The sequence below is a fragment of the Apteryx rowi genome, unplaced genomic scaffold (genome assembly GCF_003343035.1).
Source record: "Apteryx rowi isolate R43461 unplaced genomic scaffold, aptRow1 scaffold_286, whole genome shotgun sequence".
NCBI classification, from domain to species: domain Eukaryota; kingdom Metazoa; phylum Chordata; class Aves; order Apterygiformes; family Apterygidae; genus Apteryx; species Apteryx rowi.
Window position 1 is genome coordinate 266,243 of NW_020449263.1, and position 20,838 is coordinate 287,080.

The window sequence follows — 20,838 nt, forward strand, 5'->3', positions numbered from 1 at the left end:
TCATTGGAGCTTCTACTGATAGAGCTATGTTCATGCCTGTACTACCCCTGTCATGACAAAGGATGAACAGAAGTGAAAGCTATTTTTGCTATCTGTGACTTTGACTGGGAACCACTAGTTATAGATGCTCCTAGGAATAGAACCTAAGTCATCTTCTATGAGTCATTCTGTTTTTTTATTAGTACAGCTTCTCACAGCCTCTGAGGCTGAGTCCTGCTGTATGGTATGGCTGGGGAATAAATCCAGAAGATACAGGTGATGCTCAGACTATGACATAAGGAGCAACAAAAGGAGTTGCACAATATGCTTTCAGAAAGGTATTTTGAGAGGATGAGTAACTGAAGGAGATGGCAACTGAGGACACCGTGAGCTGCTGCCAACTCTGGGAAGTCTAAGCAGCTAGTAATGAAGCATTCACCAATAGATCTGCCAAACCTGCATCCACCCYTCATCCCCTGCTGCTGCAGTGTCAAATCTGCTTCCTTCTGTCCCCTCAACTCACACTGTGCCATCACCCTCTTGCCAAGTGTGGCTCTCAGCATCCTTGCCCCAGTTGTCCTTTCTGTGTTCTCATCTGCCCGCTCCTAATGTCTAAACCAGGCACAGAAAGGCAATACAGGCAGATGATCAGGAAACTGKTTTCCCAGACCTACTAAGCTGCTAAAAAAGAAAATAAGCATCACCAGCAACCATTGTGGTAAAGACCTGCACTCCCTGGGACTGACCACTTCCTCTCCAACTCATATTTGACACCCTGTTGGCTTGCAGCCAATCAGGTGTGTATTTGGGGAGGCAGGAGATGTTGCCTGAATGCCAAAATGTCTGATTTCATTTGGGAGGAAGAGGCTTCTTTGGGAGATACAGAGATGGAAGAAGTTGTTTGGGAAATGCTGCATAGGCCTCAGCTGCCTTCAGCTGCTATCCAGTATCTAAAAGGAAATCTCTAAGTTCAATGAGCTCCCAAAGCATTCTCATGACAAGTGATAAGCCCTCTGAAAACGGCCAGTTTGTTCCTGCAGGGAGCACATGCTCACCAGAGAATGGAGGATGATTATTTACACGGTGTTCATGACTCCCAGAAGGCCCAGAACAATTGTCAGCCTTCTGCCATGTTCCTGCTCTCCAGGAAGCTGAGAACAATGAATGTTTCCCAGACAACAGAACACTAATCCGTCTTCAGCACTGCTCTTGTTGCCCAGTAGTGAGACAAATATCTTATTCTTCCACTATTATTACTATTTTTTTGAGTAATAGGGAATGCGTAATCAATTCTGAGTAAATTAGATAGATGTAGTAAGTCTAAACACCAGAGCTCCTATGTCTCAGGGGAGACAGGTGATGAAAAGGACAAAGAATTCCCATCAGTTCAGGCAAGCATGTGATTGTGGAAATGGAAAATCAGAATAGTTCTAACCAGATTTTTGAGAAGTGTTTGTAAAACAATCTAATCCATAAAAATACAGAACTCCACAAAACTTTTCCAGCATTCGATTTTTTTTACATGTTAAAGTAGATGAAAGTTCAGCTAATGTTTCACTTAGTCACAGACTGGACAAATTAGCAGCTTTTCACTGAAACCATGAAACACTAGCAGCTTTACAGGATTTTGAAATGCAGCCAGCTTACAACCTAACCATTTAAATTGATTTTATTATTGAATTCTGGAGAACCTCAAAATGCAATCCAACAAAACTAAGAATCTAACTGGTTCAAAGTTTCAGAGCAATAAGCTATTATCTTATTCAAGTGTGAGGAGGAATGAGGCATTTTCAGTTTAAATCCGGTACTCAGTTCACATACCTTAAAATATTAGCTTGTAAACCACCTGGAAATTTTCATTGTTGTTCAATATTTGTAGAGTATCTAGAACAGTAGGAAGCTCCTACATCTTTATAGAATGTGAATGATTAATACCAAATGCCACTACAAAATGATATCCATCACATCTATTTTTATTTCCTGTTCTCAGTCCTGAGACTGAGCAAGTCCCTTTATTGGACTTATGAGAATTATGTCTCTCTTGTGATCTCTCCAGTCAGGTCACTGTGCCTCTGTTTAGATATTAGTTTCACACGAGTCAATAACACTTTATTTTTTAATAAAAATTCAATCAAAAAAATTCTCTGTTTCAAAAAAAGGGAAGTACCAGCTTAAAACTGCAAAAATCAAAGTACGTTCAAAGTCCGTATCACGCTGTTTCAAAGCTGCTAGCTCAAGAGAAGATTATGTCAAAAAATATTTTGTACACTGTAATGCTGAAACTCCTAATGCAAACCTAATAAAGTATGTGTCACAGCTCCTCTGGGACTCATCTAGACAAGAAACCCCATCCAAACTCATCAGGTAAGATTTACCAGAGATGGCTGCTATTCGTCAAATTATTCACTACTAATATCACTTGCTCTTTAACAGGGAAAAATTTCGTCAACTAATATGTAGAATTCAGAACATCTCTTACGTGCAACATGGCACATGCAGAAAGCAGCACAAAAATGGATTCTTTCCAAGACTGCCTGTGTCAGGAGATAGGAAGTGGAACATAATGCCTTCACAAGAGTTTTCCTTTTGGGATTATCTTTTCAAAGTGAAGAGTAAATATCTGAGACGCTAAACAGCCAAAATCCCTTAAGCATGTGTTTAATTAAACACATGAGTAGTAATACTGAAATAAGGAAGTATTTTTAAAAGGAGAAAAATACTTAACAGGATGCTACATAAAATTGTATTTGCTACTGCATTCTTGTTTCACCTAGCAAGTTCAGACATGTTATACTAGTCAGTAACTGGATGGATGAATCAACTGAAAATCTACCCATAATAGTTGTTTAATAGGAGTGAATTAAGTTAATGTCAGTACATGTGAAACATTTACTTGATGTGTCAAGACAGTAAGTATGAAGTACCATTAAATTATAAGCAGAGGTAAGCTAAAGACCATTGCAAATAAGAGCTAGAAATTACAAGTTAGAAAATATGCARTTAAGCATTACTCTGACCATTAATCCCACTGCTTTAATATTATAATAACCAACAAAAAACTGGCTGTTTGTAGGTAAGAGGAGAGCTAAGCAGACATTATATGTGTAGAACTATTTGGCTGCAGACTAAAGGGAAATACTTTAAAAGGAAGAAAATAATTCCAAGATATATGGTAGGGGAAAAGTGAAAGAAAACACAGCACAGTGGACCTGAATTCATGATTTATGGATACTGATAGGAAGGAAAGTGAGTTCAAAAATGGGATGATTATATTTTAATATAAAAACGCATAGTGTTCAACAAAAGAAATAGAGCTGGCAGCATATATGCCTATAACAAATGATGTCATAGAAATAGAAGTCTAAAAGGAAGATGACATAAGTATGGGCATTAATACTCTAGACACTGGTTTCTGATTTTCAGAACTAGAAAGATGATCCTTTTTTAAGATAGGTGATCTATTAATTTATTCCAGAAACTAATATCCCAAATCCTAGGGATACCAGATCCCCTCTTTTGAAAAATCAAGCAATCCGGATGAGACACTGATGGAGATATCTAAGGACAGAGACATGTAGGAAAGAGCAAATGATACAAATATATTAATGACCAGAACTACATGCGCAGTGTATTTTCTCACTGTAATGACCAAATCCTCATAGGACATCATCATTTGGACTTAGTGCCCTGCTAAATCAGCTACTCAGACATGACATCGCAGCTGGCTTGCATCTGGCCAAGTCTGGGCAAAGGAGAGCTGTGCCCATGAAAATATAAATCTACGTCTTTACTGTAATGACCACAATGTAACGATCCTGCATCACTTATTAGAAAAAGCAGTACTTATAGGTTCTTGAACTATCCTAGAAAATTTCATAGGGATTAAGTACATCTCTTCTACAGCATAGTTCAATACAATTGTTCAGAATATTCAGGGAAGTTGTTGTTTGAAATGTGTGGAAATTTGAAGGGTTTCATGGAAAAATCCAAATTTAATTTCTGTAAAAACAGCTTGTCAAATGGCAAATTTGCAAATGGCAAGTAGTATCTCCCACTGAAACATTCTGACCATATGAACAACTTTTTCATAATCACTATGAAATGCAATATAAAATTAAAAACCACCATCATACTTTTGTATATTTTTCTGAACCTATGAGAGGTATATACATATTTTATTGATATGAGACTTCCTTCTGATGCTGATTTTGTGAAGCTTTGTAATAATGCATTTTTTTTGATTAAACATCATTGTGAAGCAGGACTAAGGGGTGAAGTCCTCCTCTACCTTCCTGCAATTAGATCATTTTAGTGCATGCAGAAGAGGGTGATTTTTTTTTTTTTTTTTAAATAAAGCTTGGGTGCTCCTGGGAAAAGAAGATTAAGAATTACTCCATATTTTCCTTTGATCCTCTGCAATCTCTCTCCAGCACCATACAAATCTCTTCTAGATTTCGGCAGAAACCTGACAGCTTATTTGATTTCCTTACAGCATGTGGGATAGCAGGGGTCATTCATTCTGCTTCCTTAGGCTACAGAATAGCAAAGAYTGCCTGGTGCCCAGATATTATAGTACAACACCCTGCTTTAATACACTGGATAACTATTCTAATGCAAGCATACATGTTTCTTTCACAGAATAACCCTCTCACAACCAAGTTGAGATTGCTTCACCTTGTTTCAAAGAAGCTCTTAATATGAATTATTTGTAATAATCCAAGTAGTGAAACAGTTTCTTCTCAATACTTGAATGTAAGTTGAATAAAGGATTCTTACAGTCACCAGAGTGCTTTGTGCGATGAAGGAATGAATTAGAATTGTGCAAGGACTATTAGTGACCTCAATCCAATAGGAAACCTGCATATTTTGTTTCCTGAGTCAATAGTGAGTATGACTTTGTCCTAACATGATATGAGGGGAGGAGGACAGCAGGCCAAGTGAATAGGCACAAGAACTCTGAATTAAGGTCATCGCAACTTAGTTGCCCTGTTGCTGTTTCAGCTGCTTAAAAATAACCTAAGAAGAAACAATTTGTTCACAGCCCAGGTTGTGATTGTCATTTACAAACAGGATATGTTTTAAGCAGTCCTTGCTATTCAAAGATAATACATAACATGCAATTACAAAGACATTCAGTTTATCTTAACAGCACATGTATTTCAGGAGGACTTACAATCCATCATTTTAGTGGAAAAACATCACACTGACACTGTGTAAAAAAAACACACACACAACTCACATGTCAGAAGCAACTGTTCTATTGCTGTGCGTCTACTGAGTGAAAGATACACAAGCAGAAGATCAGAGAACATTTACTGCAGTAGACAAAAATTAAATGAAATGGGTTTCTGAATGACAGTTCATTATTGGCTGCTGTCAATCTGGTATTTGTGCTATAATTTGTGTTCTAATTTAAACTTGATAATACTTAATGTAGCTAATGACAAAGTAAAGACAAAATAATTAAAATATCTATACTGTTTTAAATCTTATATCTTTCAATTAATGATAGAAATGGAGCTGCAATGAAACACTGAAACTGCAGTTTGTTTGCAAAGGATAGGTCATCTCTCACYGAAATATCCCTTACTTTAAGCTGTGCACCTCAGGAAAAAAAAATGAAAATGTAGCAATCTTCTTGTTGGCCATTCAGTACTATCAGATTCAAAACATACTATACAAAAACATCTTATAAAATTTTGAAAACATGCAATATTTCTAACATCATTAAAGAAACATAGCACCATAAAACAGAAGACTCTTTATTCAGCTGTTTATCTCTCAATAAGAATTTCCATGAGGTTCTTATAGCTGGTTCAACTAAAGCAATTTTTTTAAAACCTGAAGGATAACTCTGGTTAATTGGCCACTTCCGATCTGAAAGAATATTACTCTAAAAGCAAATGTTAGTGGTTTTGCATTTTACTATTCAGTGGCAGATTAAAACAAAACCAAACCAAGCCCCCAAGTGCTCTGAAATACTAAGACTCTTTGCTCTTCCCTTGGCTCAGTTTGACCTGTAGCCTGCAGAGTTTACACAGACACAGTTTACACAGTTCATATTATCTGTCTGGTCTAATGTTTCCCCATATAGTATACACTTCATTCTACAAGGCAAGATCTAGCTTGCAGCCAGGAGTTCAGATCAGATTTTATATATACAATAAAAAAGATGAATGGAAACAAGCCTGATTGTGAACTGGCATGCTTCAGACACACAGATTTTTTTTTTTTTCTTTTTTTTTCTTTTTTTTTTTTAAGACAGGGAAATCCTACTTTGGTAAATTACATTTTGATTGGCTATCATCAGCCTAAGCTCTGCCTAAGCTACAGCACAAATACAGTCTTTAATCATCAAAGCCAAAACCATGTAGTTTGCGAGTTGGAACAGGTCTGACAGAGGACTCAGCTTCAAGTTTGGTCCAACAACTTTACGGAGGAAAACAAATTTAGCGTTAGATGCTTTCACTACATGTACATGAGGAATGGGAATGACTATAAGAGTTAAAGATGGAAACTTGCCTAACTGCTCATTCTCTATTCAGTTTAGGAGGAACTTCAGCCCAAAGATTTCAGATTTAATTAATGTTTAAATGTTTTTCCTTTTTTTTTTTTTTAAATACCCCTTTAATTTGACAGTTGCTGGAGAAACAACTGACATATACATATGAAATACCTGTTTGTGTTGGCTCTTCATCATTTCTAGAATTCAAGTAAAATTCAACCAAACTAGTTCGCCTTTAAAAGACAAATGCTTCATTGTAATCATACAAAAATTAAAATTTATACAAAAATAACAATTATTTAAAGAGAATAAACCATTTACTTGGAAGCTACATACAAGTAAGTTGCTATTAGCTTTCTTAAAAGTTTTCCATTTAAAATATTTTTGATGGAAAGCTGAGTTCATTAATACTTTTTCTTCCTGAAATTCTGGAGCATACTGGCTTACATAGATTTCAGCCACAAATGAAAACACAGAAAAAATTATCTAATCTGAGAGGAAGATTATTCCCTTAAGAATAGTTCTATTCATTCCATTATTTCTTCCAGTTTTGATTCTACAAAAACTAGCTGTGAAATAAGATTTTGTCCATTGTGCAGATAGGTCAGAATCTGACTGGAGGGGGTAAAATAACCATCCAGTCTGCATGATCTTCAAAGCAGAGTATCTCAAATTATTCTTTCTTAGTCATCATTTGCACCACCACCAGACTCATGCCAGTAAAATTAAACCCAATGGGTCACACTTATTAGTGTGACCTTAGCAGGCAGTTCACCATAAGGAATGTCTACTACATAAGCAGAATGCAAATAATTGAGCGAGTCAATTGAAAAAAGGGGGGGGGGGGAAGAAGTGCGAGACTGGAAGGCCAGGCTAGTTGGCACTGCTTTTTGCTGTAAAGTAATGGCTACCACCTCAGCAGTGAGATGATGATTACTTACTAATACTTCTGTCTTTATGAACTGAGATGTAATATTGATCTGCTGTGCAGAAATAAACCTTGAAGTCAACTAGTATGTGTGTTTCATATCATGATTCCCTTTGYGCATGTACATGTGCGCATACATGTATGGTTGGCTTAACATTCATTCAAAAAAACCTCGGTATATCTGACATTACACTCAAAACATGCGTATCTTTCAAGTTTGAATAACTTTTGTTAAGTAACTTTTTAAATGCCCATTTTTGTACATGCAGCACTGTGCTTCTGGGTTCTTGCATAGACCAGAAGTGCCAGGTATGTACTGGGAAGAGCTTTGTTCTAAGACACTGAAATCATGAACAAAGCTTTTTAAAGGAACCTAAATATCTCTTTGCAAATAGACAGGTTACACTCAGGTAGCTCCATATATATTCATTCAATCACTGTCACCAGAAAATTATATAAAGCTCATCTCTCCTGCTCCCAGGCTTGTCTTTACAATACTCTTAAAGCTTTTGCAACATGGTTAATGCTTTCCATACAGAGCAGACTCTAATCTTCACAAATGCTTCTGTTTATATATGCTCAATCTTTTGAAGCTGTCACAGGAAACATGCAGGGTGTCATGACTGACTGTAAACCCACCCCAAATTATAATTTATGGCTCTTAAAAGCATATATGAAAATGCCACACACAGAACATCCACCAGTTCTTCCCACAAAAGGGACTTTCTGCATGAACAACTCCATTCCGTAAAGCACTTTCTATGGTGTCATTTTGCATGAGCTCTACATGAGAGTTCATACAATGTTTAATGATCCACTCTAGGAGAGATCACCATGTTTGAAGGCAATCTTTGGTCAGAATGCTGAGGTGTCACTTCCTTAGGACTCTTTCTTCCGTATTTTTTCCAGTATTAAGAAAAACTATCACCAAGAGTCATCCACAATAACACAGATCCAAGAAAACCCTGTTTAGGGAATGGATATTGTTGGGGAATAAGAGAAATTACAGAAATACAGGTCTTCCTGACAAGACCCTAGCTTCTACAGTCTTGAGAGTTTATAAGCAAACCTTGAAATTAATTCAAAGTTAGGAGAGAGATAACAACTCCACATTTATGACAGAATGGCTAAATAAAATTGTGAACTATTTTACAGATTTTCCTAGTCAAGAAGCTGCTGCAAAATTAGCTCAAGAAGGCTTCCACTTCCATCTTGAAGGGTGTTCTAGATCTAGTTTTCCAGTTCACTACTATATTCTATTATCTATTCTGTTCAATCACTAGAACCTCTTCAAATGAAAGAAACAATTGTTTATTAGTCTAACACCAGCAAATCCTACTGTACACAATAAAAGTTTTGGCCTGAAGTATATGTTAAGGCAAATTCATCTTATAAGATGGAATGTGTCTCATCTAAAGCCAACACAACGGAAAGAAAATTCTGAATGAACACTGAAGCCAATGCGAGTATCCCCTATTTGTGTTTTGCAGGATCAATCCACAGATCACTGCTTTATTTGCCTGTGTATTTGTTGGCTGACAAAGAGGATGTATTGTTCCAGTTAAAAAGTAATACATCTTTCCTAGTAGAATGACTTCTGGTAACTGTTCCTGCCAATACTTTTATATCTGAAGGAAGTTTTATCTCTGAAACAAGAGAGGAAATAAAACATACCTGAAAAGAAGGAATGTTTTTTACTTTACGTGAGGTGTCCTTTTTATCTATGGCTGCTGCAGCATAAAAAGCAAAAAGACTCTGTTTGACCATAACCTATTTTCTTATGATAAGCAACAGATGAGAACAGACTTCATTGTATTTTCTACAATAAGAAAGTGAGTGGGTGCTTATATCTGTATTGCTATAGTTTCACTTTTGACAAGTGAGAAGAGATGGAGGAATAAATTTCTGATTGCTAAGTCCTTCCTATCTGCCTAGTCAGTAAACACTGTAGTTCGTAACTTTTTTTTTTTTTTTTAAAGTCTTGATTGTATCTATCCAAGCCCCTTCAACAGAGGTAAGTCAGGTTTTATGAGGTTACACTGAGTAAACTTCAACAAAAGAGAGACAGGTCTTTCTGGACAGCCAGAGCATAAGGAGGAAATAACTGATATAACTGAAAAAGAAAGCAGATATGCAGCATTATATCTTAAGCAGCAGCAGGTAAAAACCATCATTAAATTAGAATAATTTAGATTAATTGTTGTTACTTATTTTTAAATAACCTTTTCAAGTGTACAACATTAAAGGCTTGCAGGGATAACATGAGGGTTTTTTTAGCATCTATGTACCAATTCAGGACTTTGAATAGCCAAACCTTATTAAGATCAATTTCAGTGAGATACAATTGTGTAAGTACTAGAACAGGCTCTCCTAGCTGGTGATATAATGCAAAGTTTTATAAGACAAAATAAATTAGAGATAGAAAAATGGAGAAGAAAGTAACCACTGATATCAGGATAGGTATAAAGTATAACTGCTGAGGAATTAAGAAGTTAACAGAATCAAATAATCCTGAAGGGTTAAAGTACAGCATAGGACTACTTTACATTAATATGATTTGAAAGTAAGAACTGTACATAGGCTTTCAATCAGCTTGTAATATGGAAATTGAAGTTGCTAATATGCAATTTTATTTGCAGACAAAATGTGATGTAAATGGAAGTGCTCTTAAGCAAATCAAGTCAGCTCTGTCAGTGCAGACAGGGCCAGCCTATGCACTGCTTGCTGCATGCTTAATGAGAAACATCTGGTGGCCAAGAAACTAAGYAACTTCTATGCCCCAAATCTCAAGCGAAGTAAAGGAGAGCTTCATAATGACACAGTGCTGGAGAATTGAAGGAGAGCTTTAAGAGCTTATCTCTCAGTGGAATAATATGCTATTCATTTCCAAAAACTCCACAGGACTTTACAAATATACATACTCTATTTTAGCAATGCAGAGTGGAGAACTAGGCCCACATTCTGTAACTTGTTCTTTTTACAAAGCATATTTTGACCAATGTACACACATTGCTGGCTAGTTATGAAGAACTACATTCTTGATGTATAACCAAGCTAAAAGATAATTTTTTCACTCTTCCCTGGAGTCATTACACAGCTGTTTAAGTAGAGGGTACAGTGAACTTCAACAAACATCACATTTATAAGGCAAAGTCTCACTGGTTGTTCCTTGACACTATTAATGAGAGCAAATTACTCAGATCAGTGTTAAAACAGCTTGGTTGGCCAAGAGGCAATTTTTTACACTCTTTTATGATCACAGAGAAATATGTTTTAATTGCTAGGCTTTTAACTAAAGATAATTAGACAGTGAGTCTCAGTGATCATCAAACAATGAATAAAGAAACATCACTGCATGCCATGCCCTAAGAAAAGGGAAGATACTGACAAATCCTGCTGGCCCAGAATATTTAAGCTTATAGATAGCAAGTGTGGCATCTTAAAATGTCTGTCTCCTACATGACTAAGAGACATGATGAGTTCTACAACACCATTACTATTTTTAAAGCCTCATTAATGCTGAGACACTAAACCAGGAGCAGAGTAGCCTACTTACCGGCCAAGGCTCCTCTTGAACACTCCTCTTCCTCAGAATCTTGGACTACAGTGCATGGTTCATAACATAGGTCAGATCCTAAACAGGCTCCTCCCTAGCAGGACTCTCCTACTCCACTCACAGCAACAACCACTTTTACATAGACATTAGAGAATCTGAGGAGAAGGAGCACTTCTAGTTTTGGTTTGAAAGGAGTCATAGACCCTTACTAATGAATAACCTTGTCCTTTTAATCTTGGTGCTGTAAGGACCATTTAACTGCTCCTTTACCACTGTGTCCTCAGCTRGAATATTAACTGTGTCTGACATTTGTATCCAACTGTAACAAAAGCTGCCACAAGCATGGGCTGCTAATTCTTCTTTCAGTTTTTAGGGAATAACTTGACAGCCTACATATCTCTATTTCTGTTTCTTCCTTTCTCTACTGTCTCTTCAATACCTTTCCAAGACTGTTTTTTACTGACAGAAGTTCAAATAATGAGATTTACAGCTGGTACGTTTGCCTAGAGAACAAACACAGCACAATATTAACAGTAGCAGAGAAGTAAGAGTTCTCTAGAAACAGATGATATCTCTGTTATATAACGCTATAAAACATCTAGTATGTCTAAATATCACTTGTTTCAAAAACACCAACTACTGTAGTGATGCTTCCTCACATCATCTGGCATCAATCTTGCTCCTGTTAAGGTGTGTGTGTGTGGGGGGGGGGGACACCTTTTACAGTTCTGACAGTTCCCCTGACTATAGCACCTTTTTGTTGCCAAAGACAGAGATAGAAAAAGTGTTTATCCTCCTCATACTTCTAATAAAACGGGCAATACACTAGAAAAACATGTACATGCTTGAATTGGTGCCAATGGAAATCCAAAACCTTGTAACAGAAAACATTTCAGAAAAGATAATATAGTATGTTTAACTAGCTTAAATACAGCTCAACAGCAGCAAAAGTCGAAAGCACCAACATTTCATTAAATTTAGTGACTGCACAGTAGCCACAGCAGCCTTTAACCATAGATTAAAAGTAAAAGTGAAGTCAATGGAATAATAAAACAGTTGGGCAGCAGTAGCTGGATTTTTCTAAGATGACTTTTGGGGTATTTTTATATTTGACAATAATAATTCTAATTGTCAGAGTTAATGATTTTTCATTTAATTGCCAAGAAGTCACTGAAATTAACACACACACACAAATCTGAGCAAATACAGAGCTTATAAAAACTTACAGATAGTAACAAACCTGGAAATTAAAACCAGATATTTGGAACTGGAATAAACATAGTTCTTTAGGAAACAAAAAGCATGGCAGAAACACAAAGAGAATTTCTTGTTGCTCACACTCACAGGATGAACTTTTTGGGTTGCTTGTCTTTTATCATTACTATTTTATAGAGTTCAGCTGAAACATTTCAGCTTGCAGAGTTTCAACCTGTGTTTCAGTTTGTGTGCCTGGAATTTTCTTATTAAAATGCAATCCGTGTTGCTAACTTCAGGATTTTACCTACAGCATCACTGGACTTTGAAATTAACTCTAAAGCAAAATGCTAAGCTTGAATTACTTATAAAATACTTGATATTTGGAAAAAGTAATAAACTGTCAGCTAATTGAGCTCAAAACTTTTTTAAATGCCTCTTATTTTTTGTAAGTCACTGATCACCTCAAATAATTTCAGCATTTGATTTACTTAAAGTACAATATAAGTTAGTTACTAATGCTATTTTATGATGAAAAAATACAAAGTCAAGAATAAAAGCTGGAATTTTAAAGCAAGACTTAACACCTTGGCCTATATACTGTTATATTTCAGTCTTTAAGCAGCCAGTGTATGTACTGAAGATAGTGTCGACGTAAATTGAAAACCATTAACACTGTCTTTACCATCTACCATTTTAATTGGAGTCTCAGACCTAAAGGATATGTAATTTTCAACAAAAAAAAAATTGTCCGTTAGTTCTAGAAAGCCAACAAGTAAAAGGCAGATCAAATGTTAAAAACAGATTTTTAAAAATGCAGTTATGCAAGCCTTCTGCTTGTCAACATACAAATAGACACCATATTGTTTAGGTGATTTCCAAATATGATGTGGATTTCCGCATGTGATTCATGAATATGCTACAGCKAAATTGATACAGACTATGCCTTTGAGTTCTGAGCACTTATTTGATCCGAGTGCTACTGTGAGCTTTGACAGTAACATCATGTACCATCTACYGTATATATAACAGCTATTTTTTAAGGGGAAAAAAAGGAAAAAAATTAAGAATTTATTTTTTTGAAAGTTATTTAGAAGTTATTTCTTTCCATTTTGGTGCAGTGAAGTTGGCGGGAAGATTTCATTTAGTTCAAAGACATCTCTTAGGCAATAGTGTAGAGTGACATATGTATCAAAAGGAAAGTAAAAATTATTTAATATTCCTAATGAAAGTCATAAATTTAACCCGAGAGTAGTAGCTCCAACTGAGATCCTTGTACCCTGGAGAAAATATTGTGCCTCTCCCACCACTTACAGCCCTAAAGAAAGGAAAAACAGCCATAATTGCATAAAGCTACCCGTAAGCATGTCAAATTGAGAGCACCGAGGCCTTGAAATTAAGAATCTGGTGATTCACACTCTCAACCCGTAGTTGGTCAGCACATTTTCCACTCTCAATGGAAAGAATGCCGAGCATTTATTGGGCAGTGTACCAGTCTAGGGCTTGGGAAAGTTTAAAAAGCCAAGCGTTTTTTTTTTTTTTCTCCCACTCTCAATAATCAACAACTTCCACACGAAAAAAATATTTAGTTAGTGGTATAACAAATGAAGTCTGTTTGGAAACTGAATCACTTCAAGATTTAGCATGAAGAACATGAGATAATAATGAATTCCTTAAAATAAAGCATAGGAAGAACAGTTCACATAAAGGAACAATCAAGCCATGTATTATGTTATATGAAATCCATGTACATCAGTTATTTAAAGGAAGTGCTGTACACCAGAAAATACAGAATGTTGCAGACAGAGTGACGCTTCAGAAACGTGCAAAAGTTCCAAAGCAGGTTCCTGCATTTCTTTTCTTAGAAAAAGACAGCACTGAGCAAAGCCTAAAATAACATTAATTGAAAGAACAAATTTGGAGGAACAAATAATCAACATGAAGAAAATGAAAAAGGAATACAAATAATAGCACCAGTTTCACTGAATCTCTGTTTTCTTCTCAGTATTATCAGCTGTCCACACTTTGGGTTTTGCTTCAATCTGTCATTTTTCACATTAGCAACAGTATCAGCAGAGAAAGTGAAAGACTTGGAATACCAAACCAATTTACTACTACATAAACATAAGAAGTCGTAGAAGCCCAAAGGTTATTTAAAACAAGTGGAAGACATCAATGCGGGGAAACAGTTAACAGCAATTAGCATWGTTAAAATTGTTGAAGTATTGGGAAAAAATAGTATAAAAGGGTGTCCCTCCTTGGTGTCTTATTTTTTGCTTTTTTATGGATAATCTCAGCGTGATAGAGAGAATTTCACGCTCCAAAAAAYACCTTCCATTGCCACTACTTTCACTAACACAAGGCTGTCATCGATGAGATCACTTGATGATTTGCTGGAGGCAGATATATACCCTGGTGTGTAACAGTTCTGTATTGTCTCTCTTCACTGTCCTCAGATAGGAAAATGACCAAAATATAGAGGTGAAAAAACATTACAGAAGCATGCAAATAATTCTTGCTGAAGGCCTGGGCCCCTGCAGTCCACAAGCAGATGGGTCTATCTGCAGCAAACCAGCTAGTCTTCAGCACAGTCAGCTCCAGAATTGTGGAACTGAAAAAATGGCTTTGCACCAAGAAAGCCAGTAAGATTTTTCCCACTGACTAAAACGAAAACAAGATTGAGTACTAAAGCCCCAGTAAAGTGTACCTTTCACAGATTAAACACTGGATTTGGGCTACAAGCCAAAGAATCTGTTATGCCCTCCCACTGTTAAATGATCTTATGAACTCTTCTACTGTGTTGTATACTCAAAAAAAAATAGCATGCTTAAATTCTGAAGAATGTATTTCTTCTGCTTTGCAACTAAAGCAAATACTTCATCTCCTATTTTTTCTTCTATTATCCGAGGGTGGCTTCATTGACTAAAAGATTATAAGAGATAGAAGAAACAATTTTGACTATCTTATTTGACTTTGTGTAATTCTGACCACAGGATTTTATTAATTCTTTCATTAAATTTAATTACTGGCCATATGGTATTTTTAAGATACATATCAAATCTTTATTTAAAGACTTGAGTTAATGAAAAGTGTCCAATGTACTTTCACAAATACATCCAGTGGTTTATTATTCTCACCACATGCATCTTTTTTCTAAAAAGAATATCCTACTCTTAGTTGCCAAATCAATGTTCTTATGAAGAAGTCAGCTTTCAGAAATTTCTTCCCAAGCTATTTTATATGGACCAAGACAAAATCCTCAGCAGATAGCAACATAAGTTTGATTGTTATTACAATACAATTTCTATTTCATTTCTCATCTTTATTCTCCTATTTCCTCCCCAACCAATGGCCAGATAATAATGAAAGTTATGACAAGTACAGTGACTGGCACTACTTATTCTACTAGAATCCTAAGCATTTTTCAAACTAATCTACCAAAAATACAAGACTGAGCAAGACAAATGTACTAGAGAAGAATGCAGTACACTACAAAAGAATGTAGTAAATAGGACTTCTACACGTGCTAAAGTAGAAATCCCTCAAAAGTCAACTGCTCAAATAGCAGTACTGCCTGAATTACAGATTTTGAACCAATTCAATTCAGTCCACTTCCAAATAATATCTACCGAATGGCKGTTTAGCTAGTTCTGTGATGGAGTGAATTTTCACTCTGCTGTTAATTGGCTAGATGCAGATGACATCCTGCACAATAAAACAGACTCAATATTACTAACATTTTGACAGGTATTTTACCCAAATTGGAATATAACACCAAAGATTTTCCAACTGTGGAAAGGGAAGAGAAAAAACATATTGATATCTTCTGCAACTTTTACTTGGGCCATAGAACCACAGAAAAGAAAGAAGGAAGACTATAATAATTAAAATGTCATAGTGATTATTTATTTCTCAGTGCAAATCTGAAGCTATATGACCGCTATATTATAAGATACTGATGCTATGTTCTGTCAACTTCCTTATTTGTTTTTCAGATATTGCAGTATCTCTTAACACATACATACAAAAGCCTTTTTGTGGCTCACCACAAAAATGAAATAAATCACTTAAAGGGACTTAGGAGTGCAAAACTTTCACATTCTGCTTTGTGCATCAAGATAAAAGCTTTGCGCAGCTGCCTCTGTTAGGGCTGGAGAATGGAAACATAGAAATTCAGGTGGCACTATAAAGATGACAAGAATGKAAACATCTAAAGCAAATAAGGTTAGCAAGACCAGTGTCTCTTGAGACATCCTTCAGTGAAAGTCTGGCATGGGTCACCAGCAACTCCATCAGGGTACTTCAGGTGTCACAAAAAGGTGAGGAGATGAATAATAGCAAAGAGATTGGGATTCCTAAGGGAACTGAAATGGAAGCGCGTCTCTAATGAGTTAATAATCATTTGCAACAAGAAGGAGTCCTTTTACATCCCTGTCTGCCTTGGACTATGGCTAGGATTAGAGAAGAGAAGGAGATAAATGAAAGAATAGGGTAGACTGTGGATGAAAAAGAAAAGCGAGTGCTGAAAAGGCCTATCTCTAATTTGAATGCAACTTACTGGGGAGCCTAATGTAGTTCCCAGCCCCTCAGTGAACCAAGGGCTTGTGTTGAGGAGTGGAGTATGCACCAAGAATGAACGAGAGCCGTAAGGAGATTCATTACAGRATGAAAACACCATGGTAGAGCTAGTAACGCAATTCTCCAATGAGATACTCTATAGAGATTCTTGCCTTCCTCTCTGGCTAGAGTTTGGGTTAGGGTTAGAAAACCAAAAAGGAGAAACACAAGCTACTTTCTAAGAACGGGAAAGAATGGGAGTGGCCATAGAAAATGCAGATCAGGAAAGCCCTGTCTTCCTTGGGAAGGGGTCTGGCATGGACTGACAGCCACTGTGTCAGCAGTGGAACTGAATTCAGGTCAATGTGGAACATGGACACTAAAAATGGGGTAAATAATTGCTGCCTAATGCAATCTGAGTGCTCAAAGCATCCATTTCCTACCAGTTACACTTCAGCTCAACTTTGGCAGTTTCTGCTACCACATCCTACATTTACACAATAGCATTTGGTATGTCTTCTCTTCATATAGTCCTCACAGCCCTTATGCAATCTGCGTATTTCCTGCTGGATAAGACAACATTTGGAATACTCCTCCGATTTTACCAGACTACTCCTGCAACATAGGAGCCCTCAGCTACATCTTAAAGCTAATCCTATTACTGCTTCTACTCAGATTGTAGCCAGCTATGCTACAGAACTCCCTCTTCTGATATACATGTAGGCCAAGACAACCAAAGTTGATGCCTTCGCACCAGTATTTTTGCCTGAAGTGTGAGTTGAATGTTATACCTTCATCTGACACATAACTGCTTGTGATCAATATACTTCTTTCTCTTTCTGAGGCAAAAAATGATTGTTTTTAATAACCTTGATAACTTTAGTAACCTTGATTTACTTTTAAATAAGTTTTGTTTGCCATCCTTTTATCTTTGAGGCTGTATTTACATCCTTCTCCAACACAAAACAGTAAATGAGAATCCTCTAGTGACCTTCTCTAAATCACGTCCATTTGATATGCTTTGCTATGCTCTGTTATGCTCTTTCTTACCCCTCTTCTATCTAAACTGAATGAGCATATCTCTTTGATCTCTTCTTTTAGGGAAATCTTTCCTTGCTTAATCTTATTGATTGTCCTCTTGTGTCCTTAGTGAGAGTAAGTGAACTGGGCACAATATTCAAAGCAATGAATGCCTTTAATTTACTATGTTGGTGCTATATTTTCATTCATTTTACTCCATTCTTTCAATGGTACAATCTAAAATCATTTCGACTCTTTACATCTTATTTTCTTAACAACATCTTCTTGGAACAACTAGTCATCAGCTTTTTGCTTCAAAGAACAGTTTCTACTTCCCTTTTTTGTCCACAAAGCAACCCTGGAGAACTACTGCTGATGGAATTGACTGTTATTGTTTTAAAACTTCATCTAAACATGAATATATTTATCACCTATTACTTTTTGGAGTTTTTAGGGCACACTTTAGACTTCTCTGCAATTTTTTTTTAATCAAAGCAACAAACAATAACAACAATTTAAATAAGATCTGGGAACCTCAATTACATACTGAGTAGCTTCAAAGCACATTGACACATGGTCCAAAGAAATCAATTATAATATGACTCTATGGTCCATAAATGAAGAGGTGATCTATTAAAACTTAGCTTTCTTAGGAGGCAACAAACATTATTAAAAATGAGTAATGCTTGCAGTATCAGCAAAATACATTAGGATAACCTGGTTTTCCTTCAAAGATTTTTACTAATATAACTTGGTACTGGAAGAATTACAAGACAATCATATCTTTCTCGTACCCTCAAGTAATGAATCTGTCTGGTTTTTTGCAACATACCTCATCTGTCTGTCTCTGACTAGAGAAGCCGGAGACCAGTGAGCATCTGAGTAGATGCAGTGGTCAGTCACTGCAGAGCTCACTGTGGGGTCAGAGCCTAAGGGCAGGTTAGTAATCATGAATTTTACTGAAAACATGAACTTGAATTTTGCCATGAAAATTGAATACTTCTGTTAATAATCTCAAAGTCTTTGAATGGTTAATTCACAGAAAAAAAATGGTAAGAACTGAGTCTGAAACAGCAATTCATCAGTCTTGCACTAAGAGAAGCATGCTGCCAATTTACTATAGCAGAAGAGTTGTCTCATTTCATCTATTTATACCTCTTTCTTCATGCAGCAGGTAGCTTCCATCTGCTGGGGGAGGATTAAAACATTCAGACATGGGAGAGAGGAAACAAATCCAAGTATTCATTTGAAAGGAGACCTGTCTCCATCTTCATCACCTTAGAGAAAAGACTGCTACTGAAAAATGCTCATTCCTACTCTTCTAAATTCCTTTGCCCTCTTCTTTCTGAATAGTTCATTCTCACAGAGGGTAGGTACACCCTAGTTGCTCTCTTCACTCCAGAGAAGCTGCTTTTGTAGATAACCTGAACAATTTAAAAAGCAAGGATTCCCTCACCCATAAAATGTTGGGACAAAGGCAGTGCCTGAACTAGAAACTTTTCTGCCCAATTCRGAGCTATACAGCACAGAAGCAAAGCACTGAAGTCTGGTATTGCTTTGTATGTAGATCTGTGAAAATTCCAACTGATCATAAAAGAAATGCTACTGTATATCAACTATCCAGAGCCTCTTACCATTTTGGAAGCTCTTTTGTTTATGTTGCAACCTGCTCCACAGGAAGGCAGATGATTTCAAAACAGTTAGTTCCCTGGCACAAATAAAAATAGCAAGAAAAACTGACTGCTAAATTTCATTTTATTTTTAATTTTCTACCTGCTAATATAAAAGCTAAATAGTATCTCTCTCTTTTTTTTTTCTCCTCTCTCTCTCTCCCCCCATAGAGAGATGGGCTGCATGAAGAAACAGACCATCAGGAAGGTTGGGTTTTTTTGGAGAGCTGGAGATGGAGACTGCTGCATTTATTTACCTGTATAAATTGGCTCATATTTGTAATAGCTGGCAATGGCACATAATAACCTGCAGTGCCTTTTCCATAAAGTTGTTTCCAACTTAAATAAACATGAAGCAAATATGAAATTCTATCCTCCTACCAAAAACTAAAATGAAAATCTACTAGTGTTCCAGTCACTGCTTTATTGTCTGTAAGCTGAATAGTGTCTTAGATTGGAATGCTACAAAGTGAGAAAGTAACTAGCCTGCAAAGCAACACAGGGCTTACAAACCATGCCCAACTACTATCACCCAGAACAACGGGCATTCTTCCTTTGCCCCCATCCACCCTCACCCACGAACTCTGCTTTTTCATGTGATAATTTGACTAGGTTCCTTTGGGAAATACAGCACCTTAGTTTCATTTATGTATACATTGCTCACTACTTTGAGCTTTGGTCTCTGTTCAACTGGCTTACTTTTTAAATCTCACAGCCTGTTATAGTGGATTTTTTTTAGTGGTGTTATAATGGACTGGAAGCTTGATGTCTTTTCTGGATATGGAAGAATTCCCATAAGGTGAAAACCCTTTAAGGGGCATCATATATCCAATAGCCAGTGATGTATGTAATTCTAGGAGAAATTATTATTCCCAAATATAATGCAACTCAGACAAGTCTTTGTCATATCATTTAAGAGAAAATGTGGATGGATATAGTGTTAAGTTTGTTCAGTAGCAAATTTTGAAAAAAAATTAGGAAAGGGAAGCCTCTTTTTGATGGAACTCATTTCCATATTCTCAGTTTAAACTTCCAGTGTTTCCATAAAGGAGAAGAGAAATGAGTTTATTTCTCTTTTCACTTTCTTGCTTGAGATGCATCATTCTTGATGAAAACTAGAAAGATTTTTTAACAACTGTATAATTATACAAGATCTTGACAAGATACATGTTAAATAGAAAAGGAATAACAGAATATGTGGAATGACTACAAAAGATGAAATAATTCTTGTTGGCTCAAGTGATACTACAGCTATAATCACGTATGTTTTTAAAGCAAGATACTATAATATTTATTTTATTGTTCATGTGGAAATTGGAGCACAAGCATGTTCTTGCAGCATGGGAATAATGCACTGTGTTAGCAGGAAAAAACTAAGGGACTAAAAATGCCAAAAGCACAACCTTTGAAAAGCCAAAAGATGAAGTCT